Raw genomic sequence first — 13,550 nt, forward strand, 5'->3', positions numbered from 1 at the left:
CTAAATTAGTAAAATTTAATAATACTCCCTAAATTAATGGACCAACCACTATCGCTATTATCTAGAAAAACAGAGACAACAAATGTTCCAAATCTCTTTAACCTTCATCATATGTTAGTGAATGATGCAACTATGCATTAACACATTATTTTCATATTTTTGATTTTTTTTTAATCAAAATCTATGTGTTAACCCCTACGAAAATATTGAATATTTCGGTAAATGCTCTTTATACTGAAGCCTATGATTTTTAGTATTGTTTTAGAACTTATAAACACATTCTACATTTGTATTAATATATATATTTAACTCTATTTTATGGTAAATGGACATCGTTTTAATTTTTTGTCAATTAATTTAGTAAAATTTCATAATACTCCCTAAATTGGTGGACTAACCACTATAAAATCGCTATTCTCTTGAAAAACAGAGACAACAAAGGTTTCAAACCTCTTTGACCTTCATCATATGTTAGTGAACGATGCAACTATGCATTAAAACAAAATTATCACATTTCTGAATTTTTCTCAAAATCTATGTGTTAACAACCCTTACAAAATTATTGATTTTTCGGTAAATGCTCTATATACTGAAGTCTATGATCTTTAGTGTTCTTTAAAAAATTCTAATCACATTTTAAATTTGTATTAATGTATATTAAACTCTCTTTCATTATATATGGACATCGTTTTAATTTTCGTCAATTAATTTAGTAAAACTTCATAATACTTCCTAAATTGGTGGACTAACAACAATAAAATCACTATTTTCTAGAGAAACGGAGACAACAAAAGTTCTAAACCTCTTTGAAGTTCATCATATATTAGTGAAGGATGCAACTATGCATTAAAACATTTTTTTCATTTTTTTGAATTTTTCTCAAAATCTATGTGTTACGAAATTTTTGAAATTTTTCGGTAAATGCTCTATATATTGAAGCCTATGATCTTTAGTGTTGTTTTAAAATTTCTAAACGCATTCTAAATTTGCATTAATGTATATTAAACTCTTTTCCACGGTACATGGAGATCGTTTTAATTTTTTGTCAATTAATTTGGTAAAACTTAATAATACTCCCTAAATTGATGGACTAACGACTATAAAATCGCTATTATTTAGAAAAATGGAGACAAAAAATGTTCCAAATCCCTTTGATCTTCATCATATGTTAGTGAATGATGCAACTATGCATTAAAACATTATTTTTATATTTTTAAAATTTTATTAAAATCTATGTGTTACCCCCTCCGAAAATATTGAATTTTTCGGGTAATGCTTTTTATGCTGAAGTCTATGATCTTTAGTGTTGTTTAGAAGTTATAAACACATTCTACATTTGTATTAATATATATTAAACTCTCTTGCATGGTACATGAGCATCATTTTATTTTTTTGTCTATTAATTTAGTAAAACTTCATAATACTCCCTAAATTGGTAGACTAACCACTATAAAATCACGATTTTCTAGAGAAACAGAGACAACAAAAATTTCAAACTTCTTTGACATTCATCATATGTTAGTGAAGGATGCCAACTATGGATTAAAACAGTATTTTTGAATTTTTGAATTTTTCTCAAAATCTATGTGTTAACCCTACGAAAATATTATTTTTTCGGTAAATGCTCTATATGCTGAAACCTTTGATATTTTGTGTAGTTTTACAATTTCTAAACACATTGTACATTTATATTAATATATAGTAAACTCTATTTCATAGTACATAGGCATCGTTCTAATTTTTTGTCAATTAATTTAGTATAACTTCATAATACTCCCTAAATTTGTGGACTGACCACTATAAAATCGACAAAGGTTTTAAACCTCTTTGCCTTCATCATATGTTAGTGAATGATGCAACTATGCATTTAAACAAAATTTTCATATTTTGAATTTTTCTCACAATCTATATATGTGTCCCTAGGAATATATTGAGTTTTTCCGTAAATGCTCTACAAACTGAAGCCTATGATCTTTAGTGTTGTTATAAAATTTTTTTTAACACATTCTAAATTTGTATTAATGTATATTAAACTATATTTCATGGTACATGAACATTGTTTTAAGTTTTTATTAATTAATTTAGTAAGACTTCATAATACTTCCTAAATTGGTGGATTAAACACTATAAAAACGCTATTTTCTAGAGAAATTGAGACAATAAAAATTTCAAATCTCTTTAACCTTCATCGTATGTTAGTGAAGGATGCAACTATGCATTAAAACATTTTTTTTCTATTTTTGAATTTTTCTCAAAATCTATGTGTTAACCCCTACGAAAATATTGTGTTTCTCGGTAAATGTTTAATATACTAAAGCCTATGATCTTTAGTGTTTTTTTTTTAATTTCTAAACACATTCTAAATTTGTACTAATGTATATTAAACTCTCTTTCATGTTACATGGGTATCGTTTTAATTTTTTGTCAATTTACTTAGTAAAATTGCATAATACTCCCTAAATTGGTGGACTAACCACTATAAAATCACTATTCTCTTGAAAAATGGAGATAACAAAGGTTTCAAACATCTTTGACCATCATCATATGTTAGTGAAGGATGCCAACTATGCATTAAAACAATATTTTCATATTTTAGAAATTTTCTCAAAATCTATGTGTCAACCCATACAAAAATATAATTTTTCCGCTAAATGCTCTATATACTGAAGCCTTTGATATTTTGTGTTGTTTTAAAATATTTAAACACATTCTACATTTGTATTAATATATATTAAACTCTCCTTCATGGTACATGGACATCGTTAATTTTTTTGTCAATTAATAAAATAAAACTTCATAATACTCCATAAATTAGTGGACTAACCACTATAAAACCGCATTTTCTAGAAAAACAGAGACAACAAAGGTTCCAAACCTCTTTGAACTTTGTAATATGTTAGTGAATGATACAACTATGAATTAAAACAGAATTGTCATATTTTTGAATTTTATAAATTTGTAAAATGTATATTAAACTCTTTTCTATGGTACATGTACATCGTTTTAATTTTTGTCGATTAATTTAGTAAAACTTCATAATACTCCCTAAATTGATGGACTAACCACTATAAAATCGTTGTTATCTAGAAAAACAGAGACAACAAAGGTTTCAAACCTCTTTGACCTTCTTCATATGTTTATGAAGGATGCAACTATGCATTAAAACAAAATTTTCATATTTTTAAATTTTTCTCAAAATCTATGTGTTAACCCCTACGAAACTATTGTGTTTTTCGGTAAATGCTCTATATAGTAAAGCCTATAATCTTTAGTGTTATTTTAAAATTTCTAAACACATTCTAAATTTGTATTAAAATATATTAAACTCTCTTTCATGGTACATGGACATCATTTTAATTTTTTGTCTATTAATTTAGTAAAACTTGATAATACTCCCTAAATTGGTGGACTAACCACTATAAAATCACTATTTTCTAGAGAAACGGAGACAACAAAAGTTTCAAACCTTTTTGACCTTCGTCATATGTTAGTGAAGGATGACAACTATGCATTAAAACAATATTTTCATATTTTTGATTTTTTTTCTCAAAATCTATCTGTTAACCTCTACGAAAATATTACGTATTTCGGTAAATGCTCTATATGCTGAAACTCTTGATATTTTGTGTTGTTTTAAAAATTTTAAACATATTCTACATTTCTATTAATATATATTAAACACTTTTTCATGGTACATGGGCATCGTTTTAATTTTTTGTCAATTAATTTAGTAAAACATCATAATACTCTCTAAATTGGTGGACTAACCACTATAAAATCGCTTTTCTCTAGAAAAACGGAGATAAAAAAAGTTTCAAACCTCTTTGACATTAATCATATGTTAGTGAAGGATGCAACTATGCATTAAAACAGAATTGTCATATTTTTGAATTTTTCTCAAAATCTATGTGTTAACCCCTACAAAACTATTGAGTTTTTCGGTGAATGCTCTATATACTGAAGCCTATGATCATAAGTTTTGTTTTTAAATTTTCAAACATATTCTACATTTGTATTAATGTATATTAAACTCTCTTTCATGGTACATGAGCATCGTTTTAATTTTTTTAACCATTAATTTAGTAAAACTTCATAATACTCCCTAAATTTGTGGACTAACCACGATAAAAACGTTATTTTCTAGAGAAATAGAGACAACAAAAGTTTCAAACCTCTTTGAAATTTATCATATGTTAGTGAAGGATTCAATTATGCATTAAAAAAAATTTTGAATTTTTGAATTTCACAAAATCTATGTGTTAACAACCCTTACAAAAATATTGTGTTTTCGGTAAATGTTATATATATACTAATGCCTATGATATTTAGTGTTGTTTTAAAAAATCTAAACACATTCTAAATTTTATTAATACAAATTAAACTCTCTTTCATGGTACATGGACATCGTTTTAATTTTCTTGCCAATTAGCTTAGTTAAACTTCATAATATTCCCTAAATTGATGGACTAACCACTATAAAATAACTATTTTCTAGAAAAATGGAGACAACAAAGGTTTCAAACCTCTTTGAGCTTCATCATATGATAGTGAATGATTCAACTATGCATTAAAAAAAATTCATATTAATGAATTTTTCTCAAAATCTATTTGTTAACCCCTACGAAAATATTGAGTTTTTCGGTAAATGTTCTATATACTGAAGCCTTTGATATTTTTTGTTGTTTTAAAATTTCTAAACACATTCTACATTTGTATTAATGTATATTAAACTCTCTTCCTTGGTACATGGACATCATTTTAATTTTTTCTCAATTAATTTAGTAAAACTTTATAATATTCCCTAAATTGATGGACTAACCACTATAAAATCGCTATTATCTAGAAAAAAGGACACAACAAAAGTTTCAAACATCTTTGAACTTCATCATATGTCAGTGAATAATGCAACTATGCATTAAAAGATTATTTTAATATTTTTGAATTTTTCTCAAAATCTATGCGTTAACCCCTACGAAAATACTGAAGCTTATATAATCTTTAGTGTAGTTTTAAAATTTCTAAACACATTCTAAATTCGTATTAATGTATATTAAAATCTCTTTCATGGTACATGATCATCGTTTTAATTTTTTGTCAATTAATTTAGTAAAACTTCATAATACTCTTTAAATTGATTGGTTAACCACTATAAAATCGCAATTATCTAGATTCCAAATCCCTTTGACCTTCAACATATGTTAGTGAATGATACAACTATGCATTAAAACATTATTTTCATATTTTTTTTTTTTTTAAAAAAAAATCTATGTGTTAACCGCTACGAAAATATTGAATTGTTCGGTAAATGCTCTTTATATTGAAGCCTATGATCTTTAGTGTTCTTTTAAAACATATAAATATATTCTACATTTGTATTAATCTATATTAAACTCTCTTCCATGGTACATGGGCATCGATTTCATTTTTTTGTCAATTAATTTAGTAAAGCTTCATAATACTCTCTAAATTGGTGGACTAACCATTATAAAATCGTTATTCTCTTGAAAAACAGAGAGAACAAAGGTTCCAAACCTCTATGACCTTCTTCATATGTTAATGAAGGATGTAAATATGCATTAAAACAGAATTTTCATATTTTTGAATTTTTTTCAAAATCTATGTTTTTAACCCCGTACGAAAATATTGTGTTTTTCGGTAAATGTTCTATATACTAAAGCCGATGATCTTTAGTGTTGTTTTAAAATTTATAAACACATTCTAAATTTGTTGTAATGTATATTAAAATCTATTTCATGGTACATGGGCATCGTTTTAATTTTCTTGTCAATTAATTTAGTAAAACTTCATAATACTCCTAAATTGATGGACTAGCCAATATAAAATCGTTATTCTCTAGAAAAACGGAGACAACAAAGGTTTCAAACCTCCTTGAGCTTCATCACATATTAGTGAGGGATGAAACTATACATTAAAACAGAATTTTCATATTTTTGAATTTTTGTCAAAATCTATTTGTTAACCCATACGAATATATTGAGTTTTTCGGTAAATGTTCTATATACTGAAGCCTATGATCTTTAGTTTTGTTTTAAAATTTCTAAACACATTATAAATTTGTATTAATGTATATTAAACTCTCTCCCATGGTACATGGGCATAGTTTTAATTTTTTGTCAATTAATATAGAAAAACTTCATAATACTCCCTAAATTGATGGCATAACCACCACAAAATCGCTATTATATAGAAAAACGGAGGCAACAAAAGTTTTAAACGTTTTTGAACTTCATCATAAGTTAGTGAAGGATGTAACTATGCATTAAACTATTATTGTAATATTTTTGAATTTTTCTCAAAATCTATGTGTTAACCCCTACGAAAATATTGAGTTTTTCGGTGAATGTTCTATATACTGAAGCCTATAATCTTTAGTGTAGTTTTAAAATTTCTAAACACATTCTAAATTTGTAGTAATGTATATTAAACTGTTTTTCATGGTACATGGGCATCGTTTTCATTTTTTGTCAATTAATTTAGTAAAACTGCATAATACTCCCTAAATTGGTGGACTAATCACTATAAAATCGCTATTCTTTTGAAAAACGGAGACATCAAAGATTTCAAACCTCTATGACTTTGTTAATATGTTAATGAAAGATGCAACTATGCATTAAAACAGAATTTTCATATTTTTGAATTTTTCTCAAAATCTATGTGTTAACCCCTACGAAATTATTGAATTTTTCGGTAAATGCTTTATATACTGAAGCCTATGATCTTTAGTGATGTTTTAAAAAATTTAAACACATTCTACATTTGTATTAATGCATATTAAACTCTCTTTCATGGTACATGGACATCGTTTTGTTTTTTTTGTCGATTAATTTAGTAATACTTCGTAATACTCCATAAATTGATAGACTAACCACTATAAAATCGCTATTATATAGAAAAAAAGAGACAAAAAAGGTTCCAAAACTTTTTGACCTTTATCATATGTTAGTGAAGAATTCACATATGCATTAAAACAAAAATTTATATTTTTGAATTTTTCTCAAAATCTATGTGTTACCCCCTACGAAAATATTGTGTTTATCGGTAAATGTTCTATATACTAAAGCCTATGATCTTTAGTGTTGTTTTAAAATATCTAAACACATTATAAATTTGTAATAATGTATATTAAAATATCTTTCATGGTACATGGACATCATTTTAATTTTCTTGTCAATTAAATTAGTAAAACTTCATAATACTCCCTAAATTGATGGACTAGCCACTATAAAATCACTATTTTGTTTTAGATATATCATGTTGTTTTGATGAATTGTCTTTCTCTTGGATATCGAGAGAGAGGAACAAAGAGGCTGATACCTTAGCCAAACAATGTCTGGTTGAGTAAGAAGCCTTTATGGCTGGCACCTAACTTTTGGATTGAATTAATATAAGTTTGTGTTTCAAAAAAACAAAAAACCACTATAAAATCGCTATTCTCTGGAAAAACGGAGACAACAAAAGTTCCAAACCTCTTTGAACTTCATCGCATATTAGTGAAGGATGCAACTATACAATAAAACATAATTTTCATATTTTGAATTTTTTTCAAAATCTATTTGTTAACCCATACGAAAATATTGAGTTTTTCGGTAACTGTTCTATATACTGAACTTTATGATCTTTAGTGTTGTTTTAAAATTTATAAACACATTCAACATTTGTATTAATGTATATTAAACTCTGTTCCATGGTACATGGGTATAGTTTTATTTCTTTTGTCAATTAATATAGAAAAACTTCACAATACTCCCTAAATTGATAGATTAACCACTACAAAATCGCTATTATATAGAAAAACGGAGGCAACAAAAGTTTTAAACGTTTTTGAACTTCATCATATGTTAGTGAATGATGTAACTATGCATTAAAACATTATTTTAATATTTTTGAATTTTTTTCAAAATCTATGTGTTAACCCCTATGAAAATATTGAGTTTTTCGGTGAATGTTCTATATACTGAAGCCTATAATCTTTAGTGTAGTTTTAAAATTTCTAAACAAATTCTAAATTTGTATTAATGTATATTAAACTCTTTTTCATGGTACATGGGCATCGTTTTAATTTTTTGTCAGTTAATTTAGTAAAACTTCATCATACTCCCTAAATTGATGGACTAACCACTATAAAATTGAAATTTTCTAGAGTAACGAAGACAACAAAAGTTTTAACCTCTTTGACTCCTACGAAAATATTGAATTTTTCGGTAAATACTCTATATACTGAAGTCTATGATATTTAGTGTTGTTTTAAAATTTCTAAACACAATCTACATTTGTATTAATGTATATATAAACTCTCTTCCATGGTACATGGGCATCTTTTTAATTTTTTTATCAATTAATTTAGTAAAACTTCATAATACTCCTTAAATTGGTAGACTAACTACTATAAAATCACTATTTTCTTGAAAAACGGAGACAACAAATGTTCCAAACCTCTTTGACCTTCATCATATGTTAGTGAAGGATGTCAACTATGCATTAAAACACTATTATCATATTTTTTAATTTTTCTCAAAATCTATGTGTAAACCCATACGAAAATATTAAAATTTTTGATAAATGCTCTATAGACTAAAGCCTTTGATATTTTATGCTGTTTTAAAATTTCTAAATACATTCTACATTTGTATTAATACATATTAAACTCTTTTTCATGGTACATGAACATCATTTTAATTTTTTGTCAATTAATATAGTAAAACTTCATAATACTCCCTAAATTGGTGGACTAACCACTATAAAATCGCTTTTTTCTAGAAAAACGGAGACAACAAAGGCTCCAAACATCTTTGTCCTTCATCATATGTTAGTAAATGATGCAACTATGCTTTAAAACAGAATTTTCATATTTTTTAGTTTTTCTCAAACTATGTGTTAACAATCCCTACGAAAATATTGAGTTTTTAGGTAAATGTCATATATACTGATACCTATGATCTTTAGTGTTGTTTTAAAATTTCTAAACACATTATAAATTTGTATTAATGTATATTAAACTCTCTTTCATGGTACATGGACATCGTTTTAATTTTTTTTGTCAATTAATTTAGTAAAACTTCATAATACTCCCTAAATTAGTGGAATACCACTATAAAATCGTTATTCTCTAGAAAAACGGAGACAGCAAAGATTCCAAACCTCTTTGACTTTCATAATATATTAGTGAATGATGCAACTATGCATTTAAACATAATTTTTCATATTTTTGAATTTTTCTCAAAATCTATGTGTTAACCCCTACGAAAATATTGAGTTTTTCGGTAAATGTTCTATATACTAAAGCCTATGATCTTTAGTGTTGTTTTAAAATTTCTAAACACATTCTACATTTTTATTAATGTATATTAAACTATCTTCCATGGTACATGTGCATCGTTTTTTTTTGTCAATTAATTTTGTAAAACTTCATAATACTCCTTAAATTGGTTGAGACTATAAAATCGCTATTTTCTAGAAAAATGGAAACAAAAAAAGTTCCAAACCTCTTTGACCTTCATCATATGTTAGTGAAGGATTCAACTATGCATAAAAACATTATTTTCATATTTTTAATTTTTCTCAAAATATATGTGTTAACCCCAACGAGAATATTGAAGTTTTCGGTAAATTCCATATATACTGATGCTTATGATCTTTAGTGTTGTTTTAAATTTTCTAAACACATTATACATTTTTAGTAATGTATGTTAAAATCTCTTTCATGGTATATGAACATCCTTTTAATTTTTTGTCAATTAATTTAGTAAAACTTTATAATACTCCCTAAATTGATAGAATAACCACTATAAAATTGCTATTATGTGGAAAAATGGAAACAACAAAAATTCTAAACCTCTTTGAATTTCATCATATCTTATTGAAGGATGAAACTATGCAAAACATTATTTTCATATTTTTGAAATTTTCTCAAAATTTATGTGTTAACCCTCTACGAAAATATTGAATTTTTTGGTAAATGCTCTTTATACTGAGGCCTATGATCTTTAGTGTTGTTTTAATATTTCTAAACACATTCTACATTTGTATTAATATATATTAAACTCTATTTCATGGTGCATGGACTCGTTTTAATTTTTTGTCAATTAATTTAGTAAAACTTCATAATACTCCCCAAATTGGTGGACTAACCACTATAAAATCGTTATTCTCTAGAAAAACGCAGACAACAAAGATTCCAAACCTTTTTGAACTTCTACATATGTTAGTGAATGATGTAACTATGCATTAAAACATAATTTTCATATTTTTGAATTTTTCTCAAAAACTATGTGTTAATCCCTACGAAAATATTGAGTTTTTCGGTAAATGTTCTATATACTGAAGCCTATGATCTATAGTGTTGTTTAAAAATTTCTAAACACATTCTACATTTGTATTAATGTATATTAAACTCTCTTCCATGGTACATAGGAATCATTTTAAGTTTTTGTCAATTAATTTAGTAAAACTTCATAATACGCCCTAAATTGATGGACTAACACTTATAAAATCGCTATTTCCTAGAAAAATGGAAACAACAAAAGTTTCAAACCTCTTTGACCTTCATCATATGTTAGTGAAGAATGCAATTATGCATTAAAACATAACTTTCGTATTTTTTTAATTTTTCTCAAAATGTATGTGTTTCGGTAAATGTTCTATATACTGAAGCTTATGATCTTTATTGTTGTTTTAAAATTTCTAAACACACTCTACAGTTGTATTAATATATATTAAACTCTCTTTCATGCTACATGGGCATCCTTTTAATTTTTTTTCGATAAATTTAGTAAAACTTCATAATACTCTCTAAATTGGTGGACTAACCACTATAAAATCGTTATTTTCTAGAGAAATGGAGACAACAAAAGTTTCAAACTTCTTTGACTTTCATCATATGTTAGTGAAGGATGCAATTATGCATTAAAAAAATATTTCGTATTTTTTTGAATTTTTCTCAAAATCTATGTGTTAAAACCCTACGAAAATATGAATTTTTTCTGTAAATTCTCTATATACTGAAGCCTATTATATTTAGTGTTGTTTTAAAATTTCTAAACACATTCAAAATTTGTATTAATGTATATTAAACTCTGTTTCGTGGTACATGGGCATACTTTTTTTGTCAATTAATTTAGTAAAACTTCATAATACTCCCTAAAATTGGTGGACTAACCACTATAAAATCGCTATTTTCTAGAGAATTGGAGATAACAAAAGTTTCAAACATCTTTGACCTTCATCATATGTTTGTGAATGATGTAACTATGCATTGAAACAATATTTTCATATTTTTTAATATTTTTCAAAATCTATGTGTTAACTGACTCCTACGAAAATATTGAATTTTTTGGTAAATGTTTTATATACTGAAGCCTATGATCTTTAGTGTTATTTTAAAATTTATAAACACATTCTACATTTGTATTAATGTATATTGAACTCTCTTCCATGGTACATGGGCATCGTTTTAGTTTTTTTTGTCATTTACTATAGTAAAACTTCATAATACTCCCTAAATTGGTGGCCTAACCACACTATTTTCTAGAAAAATAGAAACAACAAAGGTTTTAAACCTCTTTGACCTTCATCAAATGACATGGATATGTTACCAAAATTATATTATATTTTAAATGTGAAATATTATTTTAGAAATAGATATTTTAATTGTAAAATTTATTTTTAAATCATATTTTTTTATACAAACATAATTTAGAAATTATTAAATAAAATAAATTATTTTTCTAACTTTTTTAATTTTATATATAAATATATAGTCATTAAAAATAAATATATTATATATTATATAACAATTTTTATAATAATTGTAAATAGCATGATCATACTGTTTTATCAATCATTATATTAAACAAATTAGAAAATGCATACAATTTTTGTAACATTATGTTTCTATATAATTCTATTACTGTTTTATCATCTGCTCTGCCAATAAAGATCTAAGCCAGCTAAATCCACGGTACTTTTAAGCCAAAAATATTATTTATATTGAATGTTTTTAATACACGTCCTCTAAAAACTTAACGGCAGAGTAACATACATTTTTAATTCAACGGAAATAATTGACTTTCGCATAACAAAATATGAAAATATAGATTAGATATGAAATTTGAATTTTATATACGGTTGGTTATGTTTTTACACCGCTATATACACCGTGTATAGAACATATTGTCAAATGTTGGGTAGGATACGATACGACGGTAGACCAGGGGCGAAGCCACTCAGTAGGGAAGGGGTGCACATGCACCCATAATTTTTTTTATAAATTAATGTAATTGTTAAGGAATTTTAAATGTGCACCCATTATAATTCATGGTAGCGCACCCACTAAAATTTACATTAAGCCCAAATGAAAAGAAAATTAAAAATAATTTACCTCATCAAAAACTAAAATTAGCTTTAAAGCCCAATTGTATTCTCTCTTTTCTTTGTTAAAATCCTAACAATTCGCTCAAAAAATTTAATCGCTTAAGCTTTTCTTCTTAAACATGCAAGTGTAAACCATCAAATCAAATTGACAAAGTTTTATTCTCTTGTCTACCATACAAAACTGGTAACTAATTTAATAATCTATATGTTAATGCTTTGAGTCGTTTTAAACAATGTTTACGATTAGTAATTATTTAAATAGCATCTAAGTTTTTGATTCAGTAAAAGTCCAAAATTCATAGAAGTGGCTTTACTCTTTTACTCTTGATGGTTTGCAGGTTTTACATGTTTGTAATTTATATACGTTTCATTAATCGTGTTTTTGGTAGATTGCACGTTTGAATTATGTTACGTTTTCAGTTTTAATTAAATTTATCTCGACGATGAAAAAATAGTTTATTACTTAATAATCTTTAATTTTGGTTTATAGGTTTTTGAAGTTGATTTTAACTTTATCAGTTGCAAATATTAAAAGATATTTCTCGACAATGAAAATATTGAAGACAACTCTAGGAAGTCAAATGAAATTTCCTGGCTTTAATGTTGTGCACCCATTATAAAAAATTTCTGGCTTCGCCCCTGCGGTAGACCATAATCATAATGAATTATATTTGCTAAAAATATCTACTTGTAAACAATCTTATCTTTCATCTCTGCTAAATTATTCTTAGATCACTTTACTTTTCACCTAACTAATCCATGAACATTCTAGCATTACGAATCTGACTTTCAATAGTTAGAAGATTAGAAATAATAATAAAGATGTGATAAGTAACGAACGCGGTTTTGAAGTCATGAGTAATAAAAGTTATTTGCACAAGTCAGTTTCAAAAATAATAATAAAAGATCAATCAGATTCTGTAGGCTTGATTTGATTTTCTCCATCTTTTTTCAGACAACTTTGACGTAATTTGTACTGTTTACAGTATTGAGACTTGAGTGTGTAAAGTTTACCCTTATATATAGAGTGATTTATAAACCATTTTTCAGAATTTAAGTGTAATGAATATAATAAGTTAATTAATAAAAAAGAATCTTGGAATTCAAAAGGAGTTTTTGAAAGTGTTCAAAGATACTATGCTAGATAATAACACTTGCAT

General features: G+C 26.1%; 1 long non-coding RNA gene across 1 annotated transcript; it reads right to left on the reverse strand.

Annotated features, from left to right (window-relative positions):
* Window positions 1–5,375: 5,375 nt before the first annotated feature.
* LOC117132140 lies at window positions 5,376–10,069 on the reverse strand. The gene is made up of 3 exons (XR_004455641.1): window positions 9,504–10,069; window positions 8,952–9,159; window positions 5,376–6,731 (listed from the first exon to the last, which is right to left on the reverse strand). It is a non-coding gene; the product is annotated as an uncharacterized LOC117132140 (long non-coding RNA).
* Window positions 10,070–13,550: the final 3,481 nt, after the last annotated feature.

This window comes from Brassica rapa, chromosome A02, assembly GCF_000309985.2.
Source record: "Brassica rapa cultivar Chiifu-401-42 chromosome A02, CAAS_Brap_v3.01, whole genome shotgun sequence".
Taxonomy (NCBI): Eukaryota; Viridiplantae; Streptophyta; class Magnoliopsida; order Brassicales; family Brassicaceae; genus Brassica; species Brassica rapa.